The following is a 26,233-nucleotide window of genomic DNA, read 5'->3' on the forward strand; positions in this document are numbered from 1 at the left end:
TCTGACCCGCTAAAATGTCAGTGCCCTTCAGGGGAGAGCTGAACTACCTCTGGAGAACTACCTCAGACATCTAGCGTGCATTGTCAGAGGTGGCTCTGAGACTCCCTTGGGTAGTGAAGGGCGGGGTATAAATCCAATCTCCTCTTCTTCTTTTCTTTCAAAGCTGCTGCTGCCTTTGCAAGGGGGGGGGAGTGGTGCTTCCTTGAGTTAAGCAGCTGCTTCCTCGCCAACACACTTGTGTGTAAAGATGTCTCTGGGGTGGTGTATCTTCTAATGTGTCTTGACAGTTTGCCTCCTGACACCTTGAACACTTACAGTTTTAGTACTGGAACTTCCGGTATCAACTCGGTGACTTCATTAGATTTCTTCTTTTCCTGTACTTTGTCCCTCCCTGCCCCCTCCGTCTGATCCGGGATCCAACCAGTTTTTAATGTTGAGGTTAGGAATCTTAGGTAGTAAAATGCCCTTTTCAATTCATACCATTTCCACTTCACAAGAGAATGTTCAAGCTTTATTGTGTGGTTGAGACTAGATCTCTGCCTCCTCCAGCACCTGTCAGAAGGTGTGGTGCCATTAAGAAGGGTGAGCTGGGGAAGGGTTCTCTTCTAAACTTGTCTTAAGCCGCCTTAGTCTTCAACAAAGCAGAATCACCAAACTTCTGTCTCTCAAGCCTAAGTCCCCTTCAAAATGGACAGAAATAACTACTTGCTCTGTGTCTGGTAAACCATGCAGATGTGGCAGCAAACTGTTTTTGGAGGCCACTGGTTGTGGTTAAGAGAACAACCAGTTTTGTTCAGCATTGGCTTATAAGCGCTCATGTTAGGAAGAACCACATAAATAGTTGCTGCAGGTTTCCTTTCTGTGTACGCTTTAGCAGTGAAGCCTCAAAGTGCCTGTCCATTTCTCCTGCTCCATATATGATGGCATTAATCATTCTTTGGCAAAAAGAAATCCATGCTGTTCTCTGGAACTAGTGCTTTCAGTGTGACAATGAGCTGATGACACTTGACATGTTTCAAATCAGCAGGACCTGCAGCATCCTCTGAAATAGACTTTGGGCATTCTCCCAAGAATGTTCTTAGTCTCTGCTGTTTCTCACCATTCGGTCCCATGCCAGCATGACCAAGAAACAGAAGCCAAGATGGGGTGATGCAGCAAATAGTAATAGCTTGATTCTTAGGGGACTAGGGATTGTAAAATGGTTTAGTCTTTTCCTAGAAGTGTGTCTCCCCCTGGCTTTCTCCATGGAAAGGAACTCAATCCTTGCAGGATCTGGGGAAGAGATGGAGAGAAAGTACTGCACATGAGGCAATGTTGTAGCGAGGGTAAACCCCCCCCCCCCCGCCACTAATAGCAAATGGAATAGCATTGATGGAAATCCTACCTAGTGGCTGCTCCCCTACAGGAGTTCTTGCCATGTGTGCATTGGTTGGGCTTGTATGTAAAGAGCCAGTGTGATGTAGTAGTTAATGGGGAAGCCTGAGTTTAAACCCATTCTGTGATAAAGCTCACATGGCAGACCTTAGGACAGTTGCTTTCTCAGATTTACCTGCCTCAAAGGGTAGTGGTTTGGGTAAAGCTCCTGGGTATTTTTTGATTGTATGAAATTCCTTTGACTTGAAATTTTTATGTGTGTTTAAGGTCAGCAGGATTCTACAAAAGTGAGTCAAATTTCATTTGAGTTCTAACTGATTTTATACTCAGTTATGAAATTTATGTGTGGGAGGGAGAAATACGGTTGAATAACTCTTCAGAGCTGTCTCTTCTGAAGTTGGTGGATCCTGAGAAATACGTGTGCTAATAGTAGTTTCTGGAAAATGCTGTTTGAATTCTGTATAAGAGACCTTGCTGGGAAGGCTGCTAAAGATGATAAAGCAAAATCTGCTCATGGAAGATGGTGCTGGGGAGGGCACTGCTCTGTTGCTGCTTAATGTTTCACTATTGTTCAGTGTGTGCGCGTTTTTTAAGGTGGTCTGACATGTGGTGTTCAGTTTATTTGGATTTTCATGAAATAAAATGATACTTTGCTTTAGTCCTTTCTGAGCTAGATTGACTGAGGAGGAAGCTGGGCAGAAAAGCAACATCTCTTTCCCGGAAACTGCTGATCTTTGAAACGATTGCTTCTTGATTGGTTTAAAACTGAGCCCAAAGGGTGTCTCATTTTCACAGGCACATTCTGCTGTCTGGAAAGTGCATTCTTTTTGTGCATGGGAGGAGGAGGTGTTTGAGAGCCTCCAGAAACATTTACTGAAGACTTTTACGTTTGGCAGTCAACTTGACTGTAGCTTCTTTTGCTCTGGCAGAGTACTGACCTGCCAGGCCCAGCAGCAGGGGTGTGTTTTCCCTTCAGATTGGGGCATAGCAGTTAGCTCTGCCTTCACCCACTGGCTTCATGGAGCCATGATTTATTTACTTTATTTTCGTTAATATTTCACTGTTCTCCATGGGTGTATAATCCCCCCCACACGATTTTTATCCATTTGGGTATATTGACCGGGGTGGGGGGTGGAGAATTGGGTTTCCAACCCCCCCCCCGGTTCCCAATACCGGTGCAGTATTTAGATTTGGGATTTTCCAGAAATCCTGAATTGGGGTTTTTTTGAGTGCTTTTGTGTGTGTATTTGTGAGCCTGGAAGTCATGGTGACTTCTGGCAGCCCCAAGTGGGGCTAGGATGTTTTAGAGAGGTGGCTTTGATATTATCTGCCTCTGCGTCCTTACCCTGGTATTCCTTGGAGGTCTCCCTTCCACGTACTTACCAGGGTCAGTCCTGCTTAGCTTCCGAGATCTGATAAGATTGGGCTTGCCTGGAAATCTTGATTTTTTTCTGGTCCAATAGACCCAAGAAGAAGAAAAATGGGGGGGGGGGTTTGCACACCAGAAGCTGTGCCCATGGGGAACAGTCTGCTCCCTGGGGGCACAGCTGATCCTGGGATGACTTCTCTTGCAGCCTGGTTTAAACCACCGCCTCAGCTGATCCTCTCCTGCGGCTTGGTTTAAACTGAGCTGCAAGAGGAGCCAATCCCAGCCAAGGCCGCACAGAGCTCTCAGCTCCCACTGCCCTAGCTGATCCTCTCCTGCAGCCCGGTTTAAACTGAGCTGCAAGAGGAGACAGCCCCATCCGAGCCAGCGGTGGTTGTCTTCTGCAGTCTCTTTAAAGTTTAAATGGACTGCAGGAGCTGCTTCTGCCTTTTGCTGTTTTTGGATCTACCGTTAATTCCCGAATATATCCAGGATCTTCCTGGGATTTTTTCCCGGTTTCCCTGACAAAACCAGGATACATTTGGGAAGCCGAAATATACCCGAAAAATACCTCATTGGTATTTTTCAGGTATGTTTTTTGCTTGGTTATATTCGAATGATCACCCCTGCAGTTTATACAAAACACGAATCCTTATTTAGATTTATGTAAACAAAATGCAGTATAAAGAACAAACAAAGTACACAGAAGATCCTTGGCTGGTGTCCATTGGGTTAGTCCATCAAGGCCACAGGTCTTAAGGCTCTTAACCCTTCAACTCTCTCCTCCATGCCCAGGTTTCAAATACCTGCAACTGGGGAGCCAATCACATACTCAGCCAGTCGCATACACTCTGGACTCTGATTGGTTAGGGTTACTCCAGGCTAAAATAGAAATGACACTGAAACAGTGGTGGAGGGAAACATGGCTGCAAAAGCTCATGCTCAGGGAGGGTGTTACAATTCCCCCAAACCGCTGCTTTTACCTGACATATGACAGTTTTAATTATTTAATTATTTTAAGTGTACTACTTAGCTGCTTTATAAATGGATCCTAGTTGCAGGAGTTTTAACTAGGAAGATGATAGAGGGGCACAGAGGTGCAGGCAAGTAAAAAGTTCACCAAATAAGATTAATTGCGTTTGTGTGGGAATTTGGATTTCCTCACATGTCAGAGCTTTGTTTTTCAAGATGTTATAAACTTAAGCCAGTGTGTAGTCTGAAAAAATGAGGTATAATCTTTATGAAAAGCAGGCTGTGCATGCACTGAAGAAACGGGAAGGGTGGTCCACAGAGCACTTCCAAGTGGTTTTCAAAATCTTTCTTCCTGTTTTATCTTAAGTGCCTTTGGATTACTGTAAGCAAAGGATATCTATCAGTGTCTGGATTATTGTAAGTAAGGTGTTTTCAGGTTCCGCAAGCAGGCTTCTCAGCACTGTCTCCCTTGTGTGCCAAGTAGCTCAGCCTCTGTTGGCTGACTAGAAAACAGACCTGGAATACATTATTCAAGACGCCTGCCACTGTCACCTTTTGAAGTGATAAGTGAAACCTGCATCCCTGCTCACTTTCAGTTCTGGCAGTCATCTTTTGTAGTCTGTTGCTTTGGCAATGAAGTGGTCGGCATAATGAAGACGGCCTCCTTTCCGCAGTGTCTTCCGCACATCTGCCTACAGCAGTGCATTGACAAATCCCAGACACCCATGGTGCCTAGAAATTTCATTGTGGTGCCTAGTATTTTTAGGAGTCAATTAGCGCAAGTGCCTCTTAGCGATTCTCAGTAGAAATGCAAAGCTTATTTAGGTGAGGCATAGAGGTTAACTTTTTTGTTGTGATGACAACAAGGGTTACCCCATATTTATTTATATGTTACAACTCTTTTGTTATAACTTTTTTAAAAAATGGCAAGAAACTGAAGAGTTTAGGAATAGGTATTTTGCAGTGTCAGTAATTAGAAAGTGTGGTCATTAAACCTACAAGGCTGAAGAATAAGTCTGACTCCCAGAATTTTTTGAGTGGCTCCTAAAGCTGAAGAGAATTGGTCAAAGCCTCTGTTTGGTTTTAATGCCAGTGGTTCAGTGCTACATAAATGAGCCTGGAGGATCTTTGGGCTTGTGTATCCCCCCCCCAAAAAAAAAAAAATGCTGTGGTTGTTTGGAAATGATAATTTGCTGTGACTTCTTGGTTAATGACAGACAACTAAGTAATTATTGTAGAGGGATATTGGTTTACTAGTATACAAGGTTGTTCTTGCTAGTATTGTACTAGTATATAAGGTTGCTCCTGTGTGGGAATAGTGGCATTGAACTCTGTTTCCTTATCTTGAAAGAACAAGCTTCTGAAGGCTTCATCTTTGGTCTGCAGTTTTCTTTCTGCAAACTGAAATTTGACTTGTAAAATAGACATTTATCTTGGAAGCTTTTTTGCATATGCATATGAGGACATTTCCATCCAGTATAGTATTCAAGTGGAGCCCCATTCATTACACATGTTCTCACATATGCATAAAAGTGTTGATTCTTTCAGGTTGTCAGTATATCTCAAATAACTGAGGATTAGGTGGCTTAGAAATTTTAGTGATCTTGTAACCTTAATGATAGTAGATCCAGGTGGTCAGCCGTGTTGGTCTGAAGCAGTAGAACAAATTTAGAGTCCAGTGGGGCACCTTTAAGACCACCAAAGGTTTATTCAAGGTATGAGCTTTTGTGTGCAAGGCACGCTTTTTCAAATACATTGGAATCGTAGGTAAGGTTCAAACTTACAGATGGGCTGAACAGCAAATTAACATATAGCATGATGAAGATGTGCAAAGACAAACTAAATAATAACCTAAGGTAATAATGTCAACTCTTGTAAAGCAATAAATACGTCAAAATAGCAGATGAGCCTATACTCTTTTCTAATTGTGAAGTAAACTGATACTTTCCATTCTCTCCTCTCAGGCGTGGAGGTCACTTAAGAGCATTTTTTTTCTTTTTTGAGGTGGATGCAGCAAAACATCCCAATATTCTTTGCATTACATTCATGATGGTGTCTTCTATCCTAGAACACTATGGAGTGAATGTGTCAGAGAGTGACTAACGGCAAAAATAAGTGTCTATGGATAGATAGAATTTTAAAAATGATATGAGCTTTGGGAGGCTGAGCAAACAAGTTTGGGGGAAATTAGCATGGATGCAATACTTAAAACAAGTGTATTATACAGTTTGGCATATTACTGTCTAATTGCATAAATATACTGAAAGGAAAATGTTGAAATGCAGCAGCTGTACATTTTAGGGTACTCAAGTTTGGTATGATGCAAAGTTTGGTTATCTGGGCTTAGAAAGAAGAGCTTGGATCAAAAGAACCATGCAACTAGTTCCAGTTGTCCAAGGAAGGTTTGGGCTTGACCTTGAAAAAAAAAGCATCCTCTCTGCCTCATGGCAAACCTCTCTTGAAAGTGAGCTGTGTTTCAGGCAGTATAGCATGTGTCATAAGGTTAGCCATTGGGTAAAGTGTGTGTGTGAAATTCTCTAGGCATACCTGAATCCTTGAGTGCATCTAAAAATAGCTCTTTGAGTCTGTGCCAGTATGTACCCCTAAGCATTATGATCCAGAAACAGACAATATCCCCATCTTTTTAGTGCAAAAACTCAGAAAACATACAATTTAATTAAGGCGTTAAGGGTATTTGAATATTCAGTTAACTCTTGAACAGTATGTCATTCATTTCTAGGCTGCAATCGGGTATTTTAATGCTGTTTTAATTCAATAATGTATTTATCCTTGATGTGAGTTGCCCTGAGCCCTGCTCACAGGGAAGGGTGACCGATAAATCAAATATAATAAATAAATAATAAACCCATGAGCAGGAGTCATCGAGCTTGGCTGGATTTGCTTCAGTTTACAAGTATTCATAGTAACTGTAGACCAGGGTCCCCAACCTTGTTGATCCTACAGGCCGTTTTGTAATTTGGAGAAGAGATAGTAGAGACTACCATAAAATGGCTGCTATGGGGGTTGGGATACAAAATGTTGGGAGGTTCCAAGCCACGCATCATCCTGCAATAGAGGCAGTTGTTTCTGAATGGGAAACTCCCCGAAGACACAAAGGCAATGCCTTCATTGGCTGTTTGAAGCACTTCCTGCTTCATAGATGTGGAGGAAAACCAGGACTGGCTTTTTACTTTCAGCAAGGAAGCAAATGCCATGAGACAAATTGGTGGGAACACCGCTGTAGACAATCTGTATTTACTTGTTCTTATGTTTTATTTATTTATCAGATTTGTACCCCGCCCTCCCAGCCCAAGCTGGCTCAGGGTAGCTTACATAAAAGAGTAAAAACACATGCATAACAGTTATAAACAGTCCTAAAACCTTCTAAAAACCATCCAACATTATAAAGTGCTAGTAACATTAAACCTGATAGTATATCCTGTCTGGTCCTCGTAAATGTATCCTTAAATACCAGCATCTCAGCTTTATTTCTTGAAGTGGGGTTGTGCACTTTTTAAAATAGGCTTGCATGAATTGGAAGTAACAACTCCTTTTACATGATAGATTTGTTCTTTGATTTTCGTGTTGTGTGTTTCAACCTTTGACAGTGAGTTCACTTTGGCAGCACATATTCTAAATTGAACCTTTGACAGCCTCAGTTGATACAGATATAAGCATTTGTCAAGTCTGTTGCTTCTGCAACATGGTGACAAGGCCTTTCTGAAGAAGCGTGAGGAGTCATAGGCTTTCTTGTTCAAATGCCTACCCATCATATGTTGCAGGAGAGGTGTGCTTGGCAAATTTCGCAGATTGGTCGAAATACCTGAAGATGTTCTGTATTCTGCTAACACTAAAATAATATTCCCACCATCAGTTGCAAAGTATTGTTTAGTAAGCACTTCAGATGTACTAGAGATGCCATCGTCACTGTGCTGAGGTCCTAGTAAATTTACTACCTCATTCAAACTTCTGGAAGTATTGAGCCAATCTCTCGACACTGGGATTGGGGGCCATTGTGCTATGGTGGTTCGAGTTCTATCTGGGGTTGTGGTTTCAGAAGGTAGTGCTGGGAGATTCCTACTCTACCTCATGGCTGTAGACCTAGGGGGGGTCCCACAGGGTTTGTTCTTATCTCCGATGCTATTTAATGAAGCTTCTTGGAGAGGTCATCAGGAAGTTTTTTTCAGACTTAGTGTAAGAAGAACAACAAGAAGAAGAGATTGGATTTATACCCCGCCCTTCACTTGGAGTCTCAGAGCGGCTTACAAACTCCTTTCCCTTCCCCTCCCCACAACAGACACCCTGTGAGGTGGGTGGGGCTGAGAGAGCTCTGACACAAACTGCTCTTTTTCAAGGACAGCTGTGCCAGAGCTTGTGACTGACCCAAGGTCACATCAAGCAGGTGCAAGTGGAGGAGTGGGGAATCAAACCCGGTTCTCCCAGATTAGAGTCCGCACACTTAACCACTACACCAAGCTGGCTCTCCCCAAACTAAGCAAAAAGAGTGGTGGATGAGATTCTGGGCATGTCTTCAGATCAGTAGGCTGGCCTGGATAGCCCAAACTAGTTCAGTCTCTTCAGATCGTGCAAACTAAGTGGGGTCAGCCCTGGTTAGTACTTGATTGAGAAACCACCAAGGAAGTCTAGGGATGCTACAACAAGGCAGGCAATGGCAAACCACCTTTGAACATCTCTGTCCTTGAAAATCCTGAGGCATTGCCATAGGTTGGCTGCACCTTGCCTGCCGAAAACTCCCCCCATCCTAACCCAGAATGTTGGATGCCAGTGCTGATGAGAGATCCAGGTTAATGCTGACTCAATATATCTATATTATACCTTCTCTGCGCCGTTGTAATATTTTTAAAGAGTGGAACTGAGATTTCTGTTTGGCCCTACATGCTGCTTTCCCCCAGCTTCTCCGTGTGTACATTCTGCTTAACATCCGTCACAAACCGTATTGTAGGCCCTGAATGGACTCAAGATTTGCAGCAGCATATATTGACTTTCAGACTTCACTGGTCACTTTGAAAACCCAAAATTGTCAAACTACTTGTTCCTGAACTATTCCTTTACATTTTTGTTGACATTGGTCTCTAGTATTGCTTCACATGATTTGTGGATTAGCTTCTATGTATGTTAACTATTTGTAAGATAAGACCTTAAGAACAGGCCCCTACTTGCCAGTGTGGAAACAGTTCTATTGAAAGCTGTCATTCAGCACAGAAGATGCATATTTACATCCCCCTTCTTGCACATTGGGCAGTACTGATGCTTCAGTATATAATTCCTCTAGACACCCACATGTGCTAGATGAGAATAACTTGCCACAGTCTGACAACCTGCTAGGTAATTCACAGTGACGTGTATTTTCTGCTGAATTGCATTTAAAAGGCCCTTTATAGCTGTGAGTGACAGCAAAATGTTACTAGCAGCAGATCACTTGCCTTCTAAGATTGGCCGACTGTCCTCATGGTACCATCCATCCACCCACATGTGGTGGCATGTTCAGTTTGTTCTTCCCTTGGGAGGTTCAAAGCCTTCCTAGAAAATGTTGCATGACTCTGGTTTGTTATGTTTTTAACTTGGTGAAGCTTAAATAGCTCTTCAGTGTGCATTTCCATGCTAGTTGAATACATTAATACATTGTAATCCTGTTTATATGCATAATGGGTTGGATAAAATGAATCTGTTCCAAGAACTATATAGCTTTCCTCCCAAGACGAGAAGAGTGCTCTGCCGGAAGAGGGCTCAGCTTTTGGTGGAATTGATTAATAGGACCTGACCTATGATCTTTGTAAGGGATACATTTCATAAAGGCTGAAACTGTTTGGTGTACTGTTTTTAAAACTTGATTCCTCCCTCACTGTCTGCTGTACTAGTTGGTTTTCAGAGTATATGAACTCGCAAGAGGGTATAGAACCTTACTGAGCTACAACAGAGCCCCCTTACCACCTCCTTACATTTGACACAGTCACCCTGGCTAACATTTTAATTATGGGCATGGATGGTAGGAGGTAGAAAACCCATTTCTGCTTCCCTCTCGCTATTTCTGGCTGACTGTACCATTTACAGAATGGTGAGATGTGCGAAATCAGGTGGCCTGGCATCCTCTGACACGTTTTCACTTCCAGCAGAGTACCTTGCTGGGTGGGAAGCTATGCGTGACTCCCTGGTATGCTGTTCTTGTGACAGGAGATTTACCTGACTTCGCCTTAATTCCACCACTACTTAGGAAGGGGAAATGAGCACTAGTAGGCTTACAGGGCAGCAGGGGATCCAGATTTCAAATGTGTGTCAGCTCAACAGGCAGTCGTAAGGGGTGGAGGAGAGCCATACATTCTTTGCAGAGTAACTATGACTTCTGAAGATGAAGCTTCTTTACACACCAAAACTGTAACAGGGTTTGACACAGGGCAGTAGGCACCTTCAGCCCCCAGTGTAGCCATTTACTGTCCGTACTCTGACAAACCTAACTCACTAAAGGCATTCACCTGATACACAAGCATCACTCCATCATTACTGTGACTTTACACTCACAGATGTTACCATGCAGAAGGACAGTGGCCCTGCTCAGACATCCCTCCCAATCTTTTGATGCAGTGTCCAAGTGCTCTTTGAAGTTAATGCACAGAGGCAGAATTGGTGAAGCCTCTCTGACACAGAAAGGCAGGTGAAGGAGAAGTAGAAGAAGCATATACCTGTGGTGAGCAGGTGGTGTCTTGGGGAAAGAAAAAGCTAGGAGGTTTTTTTTAAGTGAGAACGAGTAGAATGGAAAGTTGTCTGTAAAACCAGAATACAATCCTTATAATGACACAACAGTGGGCAACCATATGACACAACAGTGGGCAAGCTTTTGGGTTCCCCAGAACTCTTCTTCAGGCTGGATGTTACAAAAAAGAAAAGGAAGCGTTTTCAGGACATGATGTAGAATCCTGGTGAGGTCTGCCTTGTGCTATAGATGTTCGGTGCAGAGCTGATGCTAGAATCCAGTGACACCCAGCTTTTTTGTATAAGCAAGAGGCCATAAAATGGTTACATTACCATATAGAAGACACAAAGACAGCAAGTGGCCCTTATTTGTCTTTGTGCAGGGAGACTGAATTCCCTTTTCAGCAGAGAGTAAAGAAAGCAATTGACAGCCATTGCATTAACTCAGGAAATAAGCTTAAGATGTAACGTGAGGTATATATGAATTGTCCACAGCCAGGATCTGTAGAGGCAAAATAAGCTAGAAGTTCTTATGATGATAACTGATTAGGCTGATGGTTTCTGGTTTACTCCAGCTGATTTAGTCCTCAAAAAGAAGCTCCCAAAACACAGGTTTTCTGCTTGCTTAAAAAAATTCTGTTATTTGAATTATGTTGTGCTGATTTTATTATCTCAAGCAGGCTTATAAATGTTGTAAATAAAGTTGCCTGTATTAATTCATGGGAACAAAGGAAAAAAAAACACCAAATTTTTAAACCTTACTTGCTGGGGAGAAATTCTGGTGAGCAGACAAAGTGGCTTTTTCAAAACCCTGGTTAATTCTGAAGTAACAGTTGAGTTGAAAAGTGGAGACTGGTGCTTTCTTAATTTGCCAAGAACATTCTTATACACAACAGACTTGATAATAGCATACCCTCATGTGGATCTGCTGCCATTGACAAAGTTTGTTCCAGGACAGCTGCTCTTGTATATCCTATCCACGGGCCTGCTGTGACCCCCCTGTAGAATGCAGGAAAGACCTCAAATGGCTAATGAAATATGTCTAGCTGTAGGCTCTGGCTTGCCTGTTCTAACTGGAGAGATGACTGCTCATCAGTAGAGAACAGCTGAAGTGGGAACTTGTTTCTGGAATGGGAGTTCAGGACTACAGTGGTTTGTACAAGAAGGTATTTGGGAAGTCAAACTTGGGCAGTCATGATGGCCCATTGTGCCTCTCCACTGCTGAAAAATTCTCCTTCAATATGGCAGTGTGTTGTGAACCAGAGCAAAATCCGGTAACATGTGAAAATGACTTTACTCATGTGGTGGCATTGTGAAAGATCTAAGAAATATTGGGTAATGGTACATGAAATCTTGCAAAAGGTACTAGGGACAGGAGTACAATTTACACCAGAGACTTTCTTGTTGAATATTCTACCTGATAATTCTAACAAAGATGATCGTTATTTGATTGTTTTTTTTTAACTATGGCTGCAAGAATTCTCTATGCAAAATATTGGAAATTACTGGAGATACCAACAAAACGAGAACTAGTAAATAAAATCTTGGAGGCTGCGGAATTGGATAAATTGACTTTATTGATAAAAGGCGCAACAGATTCGACATTCCAGAATACTTGGTCACGGTTTTTTAATTGGTATGATAAATATATGTAGGCAAGCTTGCAAGAGACAGACTAAGAGTTTACTAAATGAAATATATACCTGTTAGGATGATAGAGACAGAAAAGTTGCTTACACAGTTCATTAAGGTGGAACAGGCACCAGTATAAATATTGGTAAAAATGGAAAATAACCTCCATGTATCTGTTTGTACTGTTTGTATGTATTTATATGTATGTATTTGTTATGATTGTGTATGTTATGTTGGGGGCAGTTAAAAAGAAAAGAGAGAATGACTTTACTTGGTGAGGTCAGAGCTAAGCTTTAGATTTGAAGTAGGAAAATGATACGAATAACTGACCAGACCTGAATGTTACAAACTTACTTCAAAACAAGTATACAGCTATGGGTTTAAGGATGTAACACATAGTTGCAATCTCAGCATTTTAAAACCATAGGAGGAAGCATCAGTCCTGTGGAGTGTCCTGAAAACAAACTTGGGGTCTAGATGCATCCACTGTTCCGTGCCTGTTGAGACAGAGCCTAGGCGGCCATAAACTCTGTCTCCTTCCTGCTTGGGCTCTGACTTAAGAGGCAATATTACCTGGGCTATCCTGCAGGTTCGGGGAGGATTCTGCTCCCTTTTCTGGGAACTAATTGAGATACAGGTCTTCGGAGTGTCAGAGAAATCCCTCCCCATTTCTTAAGTCAGGGGGAAAAATCTGCCCTGGGTATCAAGCCTGGGAAACAATCTAGGAAAAAACTGCATTAAAGTGCAAACTTGACAACTTCTGCTGGTTGAAAATAAATGCCCCCCCCCCAGAACAATGGCTTGCATCCGCTTGTGTGCTATCAAAGCTAGCAAATGCTGCATCCTCAGCATTTTTGCACTTCCTTTGGAAAGGGGCAGCTCAAGGCCCCTTTCTTTTAGCAAAATATGCTGATTCTCTAATGGAAGAGGTCAGCAAACTTGCTGTTGTCAGTACCTTTTTTCCAAATGGATGTGAGTGCTTGGGGTTCAATGACAACAGATCCACAAAAGTTTACTTGCATACCATAATGCTTTTCTTTAGAAGAAAGTTGCAGCACTCCAATTGTAGATCTTTGTAAAGCTAATTGAGAAATACTTACAGAAATGTATCCAGATGAGTAGGCATGTTAGTCTGTAGCAGTAGAAAAGAGCAAGAGTCCAGTAGCACCTTAAAGACTAACAAAATTTGTGGCTGGCTAGGAGCTTTCGTGTGTCACTGATCACTTCAGATACAGCTAGAATGTGAGTCCATTTGTTCTATATATTGGAAAGTGGAGTGATTTCAGATGCCAAATGATATTAGTAGGCAAATGACAATAACAGGCGTGATTGGATTAGGTGTGATATGTGAAATAGTAGGCACGGAGAAATCAGCATTGGTAATGAGACAGAAAACCTACATCTCAATTAAGACCAGGTGGATGCATTGTCTTGAGCTTCATTACCAGTTACAATTCAGCAGTCTCTCTAATCTCCCTTTCAAATTCCTTTATTAGAGAGCTGCCACATTTAGGTAAGCAACTGACTGTCTTGAAAGGTTAATAGGTTCCCCTGCTGCTTCTTGAATGTTGTGTTCTAATGTCAGACTTATGTCTGTTAATTCTTTGTTGAAGGGACTGGCTGGTTTGTCCAATGTAGAGGGTGGAAGGGTATTGCTGACACCTGATGGCATAAATCACACTAGAGGATGAGCAGGAGTATGAACCTGAGATGGTATGGCTGATGTTGCTGGGTCCACTGATGGTGTTGCTAGGATCTATGTGACAGCAAAGTTGGCATCTTGGTTTGTTGCAGGCCTTGGTACCAGAGTCCATGTTACTTTCAAGTAGTTTATCATTGTGTGTGAGAAGTTGTTTTAGGTTAGCACACTCTCTGTAAGCAAGAAAAGGTTGGCCCCCCTGGTGCCTGTGAGGAAAGTTTCACTATCCAGACCTAGGTTTCCTGTCTTATTCCCAGTGCTGACTCTGATTCTAGCTGTATCTGAAGAAGTGAGCAGTGACTCACAAAAGCTCCTATCCTGCCACAGATTTTGTTAGTCTTTAAGGTGCTACTAGACTCTTGCTCTTTTCTACTGCTACAGACAGATTAACATGGCTACCCATCTTGATGCAATTTAATCTTAAATCTAGTGGCATTTTGGAAATAAACAGAAATAAAATTTCTAGATACTCTGAAACCAGGGGGAAAGCATGCTTTTTAGACAAAATAGAAATTTTGGCAAAAAAAGAAAATATTCAGTATGAAATCTGAGCTTATTTTTTTAAATGAATCCCAGAATTTTATTTGCTGACTGGTATATCTTATGCAGTCTTAGAAATATATGTGCGCATTGGAATCCTGTGCAGAGCCTCCCGCCAACCCAGCGGTTCGAAAGGTAAATAAACGAGTAGATAAGTGGGTACCTGCCCTAGGTGGCAGGGGCACCCACCTCCTGGTTATAGATTGTTTTTCATAAAAATCTTCATACTACATAGTTTGAGTGAGTAAAACCTTGTCTTAAAACTCGTTTCAAAAGAGAATACTTTGAAAGACTATTTCAGACCCCCAGGAGCAAGCTGGGAGGGGAAGGCATTTAAATCTAACAGCTGACCTGTAGAGGGGAGTGAAATTGACAAGTTGTCACTTTCACTCCCCTCTGCAGGTCAGCTGTTAGATTTAAATGCCTCCCCCTTCTCCCTCTGAGGTGGAGGACATCTTGTGGGTGATTCCCATCCATCACTTAGGGAGGCAGGACTAATTTCAATTACTTCTTGTTTCCTGTAGTGGGAGTCACCCTACGTTCAATTCTTTTCCTGCCTTAGAAGGGAGAGCAGCTAGGTATAGGCTCTGGCTAACCCTATCTTTCTGAGTTAACTTACTTTCACTTTCTCCTTCCACCTTTGCTGTTCCCTCTCTCTGAAGAAACTTAAGAAAAATCAAATCCTTTTCTTCTTCCTTCCTATATGTTCCTATATGTTATCCCCCCCCCCCCTTTGGAGGTTGAGCATTGCTGAGGCCGGTTGCTCTCTTAATGGGAGGGGGATCTCACAGACCGCCTTCCATGGCATTAAGAGAGGATAGCAATGGATTTCTCTCCACTCCAGAGATAGAGGCCGTTGCGGTGGCCGACGCTCAACCAGCAGAACAAGGCAAGGATGGCATTCTAAAGCGCGCTAAACAGCTGCACACCCCTGCAGTATTTACAGAGCCCGCGCCAGCCTCAGCGGCCATTTTGGAGTCCACTGGCAACTCTATGATTTAAGACGGGAATGGCGAGCAGAGCCTAATCCCGCACATGGTGCACCCCAAAACCTATGGTTCACGGGGGTTCATCGACCTAGGTGTGATTGTGCTGATAATGCTCAAGGGGACGAGGAAGATGACGAGTTGCAGAGCGGTAATGTTGGCAATCCCCGGTCTGTCCCCTTATTTCCAAATGTAATGGCAGTTCTCTGCTGTGGCCTGTCCGTCTTGGGTGGCCCTCCACGGCATAGCCCACAGCTTCATTGAACCACGCAAGCCCCCTCGCCACGACAAGGCAGTGATCCATGAGGGTCTTATTCTATTTGCCAGCAAATACATGCAGTGGAAATCCTTCCACGCAAGACAGTGGCTATCACAGGCAGTTCACAACCCACCTCCTTCCTACTGAATGGAACTTTGAAAGTGAACAATATGGTTGGAAGTGCGGTCCATAAAGTGGCATTTCAAGCAGTCATTTTTGCACACACAAACAAGTGTATTTGCTGCAGCCTGAATGTGATTTGTTGGCACCAAAAAACACGACTGAGTACCAAACTGGAAAGTAGCCTCCATAACATGGGGACACTCATATGTTGCCAGAATTCATGCAAGTAGCACATCTGGACACCCTGTGGGGATTTTGCCACTTCTGCAGTCCATCCTAGGTGTAATGTTTTACAGGGAGGACACAAGCTTCAGCATTGCAACAAATTCTGGTGACGGCTGTACTATGCTAAAGGCATGTTGAATCTTAGATCTGAATACTGCAGGATAACTGGGAGGGGGAGGGAAGTCTTGGAATCCTGAGAATAAACCGAACTCATTATCATGAACAAACCATTGTGAGCTTGGCCGAAAACTGTCTAAACCCAGCGAAGAGTGTTGCTGTGGACTTCTGTTGTCGTATGAAGCTCCCTTGTACAGAGTCAGGCTGTTGGTTTTTTGTGTCTTCTTACTTGAAGCAGATCCCTAGCTTCTCTTATGCACAATGTGATCCGTTTAATAAGATGAAGATTGAACCTGGGACCTTCTGTGTGCAAAGCAGTCACTGAAGGCTATGGCCATAGAGTGTTGTGGTCCAGAGTTCTGCCTCTAACAGGAGTTAAGATTTGTGACCAAGAATGCAGTCCTATGTGGTCTCACTCCAATCCAAGCCATGTGAAGCCCACTGGTTTATGACTACAGTGTTAGTACATTTCTGGGTATCATGGCCTCAAGGTGCTATAGTCTTTTGAAGCAAAGAGAGCAGGGGTCTGGAAAAATGTCTTAGAATGCTAGTATACCTTTCAGATGTGTGACTCTTTAAATCCATGGAGCATGAGGTTTGCTGAACTGCTTGATTGTAGCCACTGTTTGTGGCTGTTGTACTCTACAGTGTTGTTCAGATTTCACTATGACCAAATAGGTTAATTTTCCTTGGCTGTGACTCTACACAAATCTGACAGCTTTGCTGCTTCAGGCAGATGGCCGTAATTAAGGTAAATCTATCTTGGGGTGAGTTGCTTAAATACTGTGGCTAAGCTTGGTCTTCACTTAGATAACATTACCATCTGCTATGCTTTAGCTGTTAAAGCTGTTGCTGAATTTTCTTTTTAAAATGCTTTAAGTTCATTGTTGAGTGGTTACTGAAGTCAGTATAGATTTACTTTTTTAAAAAAAGATCTTTGATCCTGGATGTTGTCAGCTGGTACAGATGAATATATGATGGTCTCAACTGCAGTTGAGGGAATGGGATTGGATTTGGGTATAAGATTTCCAAAGGTTTTGAAGCTATGGAAAAAATCTAGGCTTTTCTTTCTTTGAAAAATGTATGCAGCACTTATCAAACCTAAACTTATTTTACTGTTTCAATAATATAAGGGAATCACTTAGCATATAAAGTTGTGCTATTTGGCATATTACATTGTGTTATTCAGCATATTAAACTGTGAAGCATCTGCTGAGCTTTATTTGCAAGGCGCACCTTTGCAAGTAACCAGTTATCCTTGGTTATCTCCAAACAAAATTGCAAATAATGCCCAGTACTAGAGTTCTGGAGAATGCTGCATGCTATGGGTTCGATCCAGCCAGCTTTTCATGCTGATACCTTGACCACCGATGAAGGCTGTGCTGACAATCATGGGAGCTGCGTTAACAAAAGCCTTGTGGGATGGGGGCTGTAATAAGGAGGGCAATTGTGTGAGACTGAGTGACAAAATTGGCTGGATCCAACACTGCTCTCTTGGCACATGTGTCTTCATGCTTGCTGAGGGGCAGAAAAAATGAAAGTAAAGTTTTAAGTACACATTTTGTAGTAAACAGAAGAGTGTATGACTTGAGCAGAAATGTTCTCATGCAATCAAATAGGACTTACTAATATGCACAGGAATTCTCTAACGGGTATAAAGTTAAACTTTGTCACATTCAAATCACAATGGGTTAAATGTGATCAAGGCAGTTTTTTCCCCTGAGATGGCAGGGGTTGTGCAGTTAAGAAGGCTGTTTCCAATCTCACTATCTCTGGCTAGTATGTGCACTGGCCTCTGTTGCTTCCCCAAGGCTGTGTGTTTCACACAAAAGAGTTATAAGGTCAGGAACTATACTCCAATGCTCTTCACTGTCTAACAGTTCACAGCAAAGGTTTCAGGGGCCACCTGTTTTTCGTTTGAATTTAAGCTCCACTGATGTAGTCTGTTCTCTCCACCCCACCCTCCCGCAGGACAGGGTCTTCTTAGTTGTGGCACTGTGGCTGTGGGGTTACCCCTCTGGAAACGCACACTGAGATCTGTCCCTGCTTGCTTTTAGATGTTTGAGTAAAACAGTCCTGTTTCAGAGGGTTTTGGGAGCAGATTAATTGTTTTTTAAATCTTGACCTCTAAACTTTTAAAGGTTTTTTTTTTTAATGTTGTTGGACTTTTTTACTCCCTTGGTATTTGTGTAGTTACTCTGTTCACTCTTTTAGTTTTAAACTAGTTGTAAGGAATAGAGCGTTGCTCTAAGGTGTTGGTAGGGCTCCTCTTTTACATGGGGCTTGGTGCAAAGTAAAGTGACTTGTGAAAAAGTGATTCATACCCAGCACATGGGAACATAGCAATTTATTGTTATCACTGGAGTTGGACTTGCTAGATCAGTGTTTTGGGAGTAAGGATGGAATTCTGACTCTAAGGTAGTTACTCACAGATAATGAAGCCACTCCTGTCTATCACAATCCTGGGTATTACAGTGTGTCACAAACTTAAAACAAGAACCAGAGATATGTGCAAAGCCAATAACCCTGTACACTTATTCCAATGCGATGTTTTATCTTTTAATTATAATAATGAAATAGATTGTTTAAATCTTTCTAGTCAAGTAAAAAAAAAAAGAGACTCCAAGATAATAGGTAGCTGGGGTCCTGCTTGAATTCCATCCATTTAGATGACTTTCCATGACTGACTATCCAGCCTGAAGAGCTAAGATTGTGTTTGTGCCCCACTCGTATATGGGAAGTGTTCATGGTCAGTACCTTTTTAAGAATTTCAAACTTGGCCACCTGAATTTGAGTAGTTAATGGTATTCTAAAACTTGAGTGAGTGTGGGGAAGCTGAAGACAAGAGTTCAGTGTTTTGCTGGCACAGTACTTCTAGTAAAGGGTGTGGTGTATTACTAATAGCTCATGAATGGGTTACTCTCAAAGGAGTGCCTTTAAAACAAAACTCAACCATAGTTAGACATAAACAAATAGAGGGTCTACCTGTGTGTGAATTAAAGTTTTCTTTTCTTTTTATTACACTTGTAAAATAAGTGTGTGGCACCCTTGTGCATCCTTCAGTCTCAGGATTCTAAGAAGCCTCTTTAAAAGCAGGGTTTTTTTTTACATGGTGTTGGTGGTAGAACATTGGTTGGATTTGGATCTGGAAAACCCACAATGGAATCTGTGCTCTGCTGTGGAGCTCAGTGATGGGGTCTTGGGAAGATCTGTTTCTTTCCCAGGATTGTTAACTTTTCACTTACCAGGACTTATTAGAGAAAAGTGCTCTACTTTGTTGTAGGAGAGTGATCAAGGCTAGCCCTGCCTTCTAAAAGCGATCCATAATATCAAGCCTGGGAGAGACCTGAGGCATTCTTGGCAGGGGATGAAGTTGGGAAGAGCCTGCTAGCTTTCCTGGCAGCAGCTGAGTGCTGTTTCTCTTCTGCTTTCTGGTACTTAGGCCTGGGTATGGCCAGAGGCACGAACCCGGGGGCAAGAGCCAGAGAGCCCTTGGATTTATGATACTCGGCTGGTTCAGGACACAACCAGGATGTGTTTTTCTTTTCTTTTATTTGGTGATACTGGAAAGCTTTGTGGTGATGAGGGTGAAAACGCTCTCTCAACGCAATTCTGACTTCGTAGGATCCATGTGCGGCACCAGGGTGCAGTGATGCGTTAAAAGTGTCTTAGAAATATTACTTCCACAATGTGAAACTATAGCTGTGCCTCATAATTGGTCATGGGTAGTTTGTGTGAATACCAGATACGGAAACACTTTGGATGTGGTTGTGCTTCAAGAGACCTCTGAGGGGTGGTTTTGGTGTCGTCCTGTGCTTTTTGTATAGCCGTCTTCTGTAAGTTGCCAGCAGTTGAGAACTGTAGTGTGGCACACCCTGTCTTTATCAGAAGCTACAAGAAAGGACAAAACAGAATTAGGAAGGTGGAGCCTTTAACGAGGCCCAAGAAATAGTGCTGATAATAAGGTTGACCTTGCCCCCAACCTCCTATTTTATTCCATGTGTATTTTGGAGAAACTACTTTAAAGACTCTGTTTTTTTTTAAGAACTAGCCTTAAGAACAAAATGTGGAAGGGCTGAGGAAAAGAGAGCTGCTGGTTGCAAAATGTTTGCTTCCTGGTCTTTACCCCATTAACTAGTTGTAATGAATGAATCATTCTTCCTTTCTGTAGTTTACTGCACCCTGTTACACAAATAGTGAACTGAGAGCAGGAATCCCGTAGAAGAGCCCTTTCAGGAGGAGCTGCCCAGCTCCGAAGCCTCAGGTGAAACATACTGAAGCCGGTCCTACCTTTTTTTAAGGAGCTAGATGTGGAGTACATGGATAATTGTCCATGTCATTGTTGCATCTACCCTGTAAGGTAGGATTAACTGAGAAAGCACCTGACTCCAGATCACGTAGCAAGCTTCATGGCTGAAGAAGGATTTGAACTCAATTATTCCCAGCCGGAACCACAACAATGTATCTTAAAACATATTTTGAAAAGAAAATAATGTGATGTGTTCTCTGCTTAATGCTTTGACTCTGCTAAGTCCCTTTCAGCAATCTGCAGAAGTTAGTCAAGTCGAAACAGGAAAATGTGGTTTGCTTAGTAATAGCTGCTTTTATGATTTTACTCTCACTCCGCCCCGACCTTGTGAAATTCTTCTTATTCTGCTGGGTCCAGTCTCCAAGATTCCAAGGGCATTTGGAGCTGGTGAGGTGGGCTGTGTGATGTACACGCTAATCACATACAACTGTTAACTGCTACTGGTTCTGACATCCTGCCTTGAAGGGGGAACCCTTTCTGCATCAGCATGTTTTCCAAGAAACCCCTTGAGCACACTACAGGGTTCTGAGGGGTGTGTGAAGGGTACACACCCAGTTTGCAAGATGGAACAACTTGTTTGCTGTAATCAGTTCTTTGATTGCAACTCCTCCCCTTATGGCTTTGCTACCCATTACATGGGAGATTTGTGACCTGATAGACTTTTTGACCCTAAAGGAAAAAAAGCAGGGGGAGAATTTGTCTCCAGATCATGATGGCTGCAAAGGGATTGATCCACTGGTTACTTTTGCCATGAGCTGTTGTCCTTCCCACTGAGCTGTTAAAGAGGAAGAAAAATGTCTGAGGTCTTGATCTTTTGGTTTCTTTGGTCCAGAGGCCTGCAGTTAAGGTGACATTGGAGTGGATTGGGGGTGGGGGGAGAAGCTTGAAAATGTTGTAGTTAACAAGCATACTTGAGTAGGAACAGTCTCATGCAGCCACAATAGGACTGCCAGTCTACTTGGATATCAAGTTAGACTTTATAACACTGAAAACTCTGGCCTCTTTAATAATTTATTAGCAGCAAACGTATAGCATATCATCACTGACATTTAAGCAGACATATCCTTTAAAATGCTTTATACAACTATAGTATACATAAGACTATCATTATTTAATGTTTTCTAAAAAGTTATGTATTACCTAGAGATGTGAAGGCCCGGAAAAAACCCGGAAAAATTAGGGGAAAAAACAGGTTTTTTCCGTTTTTCCCCTGAAGCCTTTTTTGTTTTTTTCCGAAAAATTGAAAAAAGAAAAGAAAAAAATTGGTTATGGAACGTTTTATTTTAACATGATGAATAAAATATTTTTAAGACCAGGTGTTCAAATATTTTCCAAATCATTTCTAATATATATATATATATATGGTATCAGATTGATGTAATTTCTGTGCACTGAGGACAAGCAAGTCCTAGGTTACAAACTGAACTCTCCAATGCAAGAACAAGATGCATTTCTTCCTTTAGGAGGTGCGATTGTCAGAAGAAAATAAAAAAGTTTCAGTTTTGTTTTTGCATGTGGGTGGGTATTCTGTAATAATTGTTTGGATACACTATATTTTTAATAGGCTAGTTGTGATAATTTCATGCCAAGTAAAAATGTCCATAGTCATATTTTATGTTCCTAAAGTAACAGAATGACTTTCAAACTAGAAAAGACAAAAGAAATGCTAATGTAGCATTTTTTTCAATTTTTCCGAAAATTTCCGTTTCCCCCGAAAAAAACTGGGGAAAAAATGGGGTTTTTTCCAAGCTTCAATATTTACGGAAATTTTACATCTCTAGTATTACCTTTAGAGTGAGTAAAACATTGTCTTAAAAATGCATTTCTAATTCCAAAAGATAATATTTCATAAGAGCTTTTTCTGTGCTCTCCAATGTTTTTCATCCCCCCACCCCCCCGTTGGAAAACTGAAGGGGAAAATCCTTGGGTAGGGTATGGGGAACAGGACCCACACACAGTGGGCCCTTACATCTCTAGCTCTTGATGCTAAATAAAGTTAAAGGTTTCCCTTGCTTGAAAGCTAGTCAAATCCGACTCTAGGGGGCGGTGCTCATTTCCGTTTCCAAGCCGAAGAGCCAGAGCTGTCCGAAGATGTTTCCGTGGTCATGTGGCCAGCATGACTAAATGCCGAGGCGCACGGAACACTGTTACCGCCTACTTGCAATTTCTTGCTTTTGAACTGCAAGGTTGGCAGGAGCTGGGGCCAGAGACGGGAGCTCACGCCGTCACACGGCACTAGGGTCTTGAACTGCTGGGCTATGGACCTTCCAGTCTGCAGCTCAGCGTCTTAACCTCTGAGCCCTACATATGTTCACTCAAATGTATATGTTAAGGGGGTGTTTCCGGTATGGCTCTGCGAGCAGGCGCTTCTCGGGATGCTCCCGAGGCACCTGGTACTTCTTCGTTCTTTTGGGGTCCCCTGATGTTCGGGTGGGCTCTGCCTGACTTCCTGGAGGGAAGTTGGGTGGTAGGGGGCTTCTTTTCGGCCACCACCGCACATGACAAATGCGGGGGTGCTGCCGTTTTTGCCCTGAAGCAGGAGAGATCTATGGAGGAAAAACATGGCTGCCATGTTTTTCTTATAGCAGCGACCAGCCGTTTTAAAGAGCAGTTTATTAACACAATGGAGATAAAAGGAAAATAGAGAAGAACTGGCGGAAAACTTTTCTAAGAGCCGCCCAGGGATATTTTAATCCCTGAAAGAAAAGCGGCCAAAAAAAAAAAAAAAAGGAACAGAGGAAAAGGTAAATGAAAAATGTATGGGGGCATGAGAATCCATTTGTCGGGACTTCAATTAACTTATAGTACTACTTTGGATAAAGATGTTAGTATTATAATGATAAATGACTTTTGAGACGGATTTCAACTGAATGATAGATTAAAATGGCGCCGGCGGGGGAGAAAGAAGACGCGTGACTAAGGGAAAAGGAGGAAAATGAGGAAGAAGAAGACTTTGATAATATGGAAATTGGACAGCTTACTATAGAGCAATTTTAAAAATGTCTTATGGATGAGATTCAGCAAGTGGTCGAAGTAACATGTAAAAGCCTGCCAGAAAAGTCTCGGACTTCGTATCGGGAAGAGAATGAAGAGGAAACAGGGCAGTTGCAACAGAAAAAGGAAGAGGAGCTGATTTGCAGTCAAGACGTTCCCGAAGAGAAGGCGTCACAAGAGGTATTTCCTTTACCTATAGAAAAAATGGGGAGCCAAAGATATGGATTAAAGAGCTCTTTAAGACACTTTTTGGTGGCCAAAGGAGAACTCAGAAAACATCCATATATAGAAATGACGGAGGCTAAAGAAAGAGCAAGATGTGCGGCAAAAGAAGCAAAAGACATAGCAGAAAATTGAGGTTCGACCCAAAGATACTGAGATGCCAATCTAGGGAGACATTTAATTACGATTATTTTAAAAAGGTGCTAATGAAAACAAAAAAGAATAAGCAAAGTGAATTATGCTGTAGAATAACCTCTTTTGCTGGTATAATGGAAGAAATTAAGAGATTTTTAATAGTAAGATGAGGGTAAGAGAATGCTGCTTTGGTATTTTTTTTGTTGGGTATTGAGTTGATGTGGTTAAATATTTCCACCCAAGTAATTAATGAATTTAATCTGTGGCTATATAAATTATTTTTAGTGGGGAAATACCAATAAGGCTAATATTGAAGTATTTAATAAGTGAGTAGTGCAGGAAGCAAAGAAGTAGAAGTATGAACTTAACTGAATAGAAGGTTACGCTTAGAGAATGGTGTATCTGTATTTTCTTTTTGTTAGTCTTCTGGTATTGAGTTGATGTTATTGATTATTTCCATTTAAGTAATTACTGAATTTAATCTGTTATAACACAGGTTCAAATTATTTCAGAGGGAAAATACTAGTAAGGCTAATACTGAAGTATTTAATAAGTAGATAGTGCAGGAGGGAAAGAAGTAGAAGTATGAAATTAACTGAATAGAGAATTGTGTTTTTGGTATTTTTTGGTATCTTTCTTGGTGGATATTAAAGGGCGGTTAATTATTAACTTTATTTTCACCCACATAATTAATGAATTTAGTCTGTGGCTATAAAACATTTTTAAATTATTTTCAATGGGGAAATACTATTAAGGCTGATATTTAAATACTTAACAAGTAAATAATACAGGAGGGAAAGAAGTAGGAAGTATGAAAATACATGAATAGAAGGTTACTCTTAAGGGATAAAATAATAAAAGATGTTATAAGTAACATATTTTTTGGATATTTCAGTGGTTGTATTAAACTGCCTTTTTAAATTATTTCTCTTATTTGTATTTTGCTAGAAGGTAGTTGCAAAATATAGTAAAAGTATTGTAGAACAAATAATAAGTCGACATTATAGGAGGGAACATAATAGAACATATGAAATTACTTGAATAGAAAATTAATTTCTAACTGATTAGATAATAAATGGGATAAGGAAAAATGACATAATCATGAAAATGTATGCTTAACTTGTATAAAATTAAATTTATAAGAAAAATAAATATTGCTTTTTGTGATTCTGTGGTACAATCTTAGTGGGAAAGTAGGAATAATAACATAAATCTATATTTAGGTATGACTATGGAAAAAGGTAATCCTGACAATTTTTTGTTTATTATGGCCAGATCAGTTTTTTCAGATTATTATAGGTACAGAAAATTAAGCATGTATTTATTGTTAAAGTTATTGTGTTAAAATGAAAAACATTTATTTTTTTGTTATTGTTGGAATATTTTGTTATTGTTGGAATATGTATTTTGTAACTTTGTTTCTTTTGTATATATATATATTTTTTTTTCCTTTGGAAAAACCAATAAAGAGATTCGGGGGGGGGGATGTATATGTTAAGGAACAGATTCACAAGCCCTGTTCCCTCAGGTCCTGGAAAGTCCTATGGTGGGCCCAAGTCTCCACTTGGTGTCACTGCCCCATTTCCTCACTCCTGGGTGTGTGTGTCAAACTCAAATTGGGTAGTAACTGTTGCTACTAGTAAATCTGAGAGAATCTCATGGTTGGATTACATGTCCAGCACTCTGTATCTATGTTGCCATTTAGAGGCTTCACATAGTTGCCTCATCTACTGCTTCATTCCTGCAAGCTAGCATGGAGCTGATCTATTGAGCCAGTTTGGTGTAGTGGTTAAATGCGCGGACTCTAATCTGAGAGAACTGGGTTTGATTCCCCACTCCTCCACTTTCAGCTGCTGGGTGACCTTGGGCAAGCCATAGTTCTGTCAGAGCTGTTCTTGAAAGAGCAGTTCTTGAAAGAGCTCTTTCAGCCCCACCTACCTCACAGGATGTCTGTTGTGGGGGGGGGAATTGAAAGGAGTTTGTAAGCCACTCTGAATGAAGGTTGGGGTATAAATCCAATCTCTTCTTCTTCTGTTGCAATTTTAAGCTATTGTGCTCAAGAGATGGTGAGCTTACCTATTGCCAGTTCCCTTTACCATGCTTTAGATAACAAGACCAAATAGCCATGGTGAGTTAACAGTCTCTGAGCATTTAGCATGTAAGAAAGTTTAAGAATTAGGTTTAAGTTTAAGAATCTGTTCAAGCATTAGGCTGAGTAAGGATACAAAGAAAAGGTGAAAACACACAGTCCCGTCATCCTACACTTGGTACTCGTGCAAAAGGACGTGTAATTAGGATTGGCTAAAATTTAAAAGTCTGTCATTACTTTAGTTCTCAGAGCTAGGACTTCTCCCTATTGTCCCTTACCACAGGAGCAAGGTGGAGTCCCTAGGTAAAGATTTAGTCCTTCATGGCTTGTGCCCATCCAAGGAAAAGAGCAAGGTGAAAGAGAGTTTCTTTCCCCTTGTCCAGAGAGTCCATTCACCCTTGGAGTCTTTCAGATCTTTGTGCCACAAGAGGAAGAAATTACCATCTAGCCATTTGGATGTCCAAGTCTCTGTTGCTTTGGGTT

At 41.5% G+C, this 26,233-nt stretch overlaps 1 protein-coding gene across 1 annotated transcript in view; it reads left to right on the plus strand.

The window, feature by feature from the left end:
• Positions 1 to 26,233, plus strand: part of CLTC (clathrin heavy chain) — an 82,728-nt gene that overhangs the window by 2,160 nt on the left and 54,335 nt on the right. The gene's annotated exons all lie outside the window — the stretch shown is intronic.

The sequence above is a fragment of the Gekko japonicus genome, unplaced genomic scaffold (assembly GCF_001447785.1).
Source record: "Gekko japonicus isolate JY-2015 unplaced genomic scaffold, Gekko_japonicus_V1.1 scaffold476, whole genome shotgun sequence".
NCBI lineage: Eukaryota > Metazoa > Chordata > Lepidosauria > Squamata > Gekkonidae > Gekko > Gekko japonicus.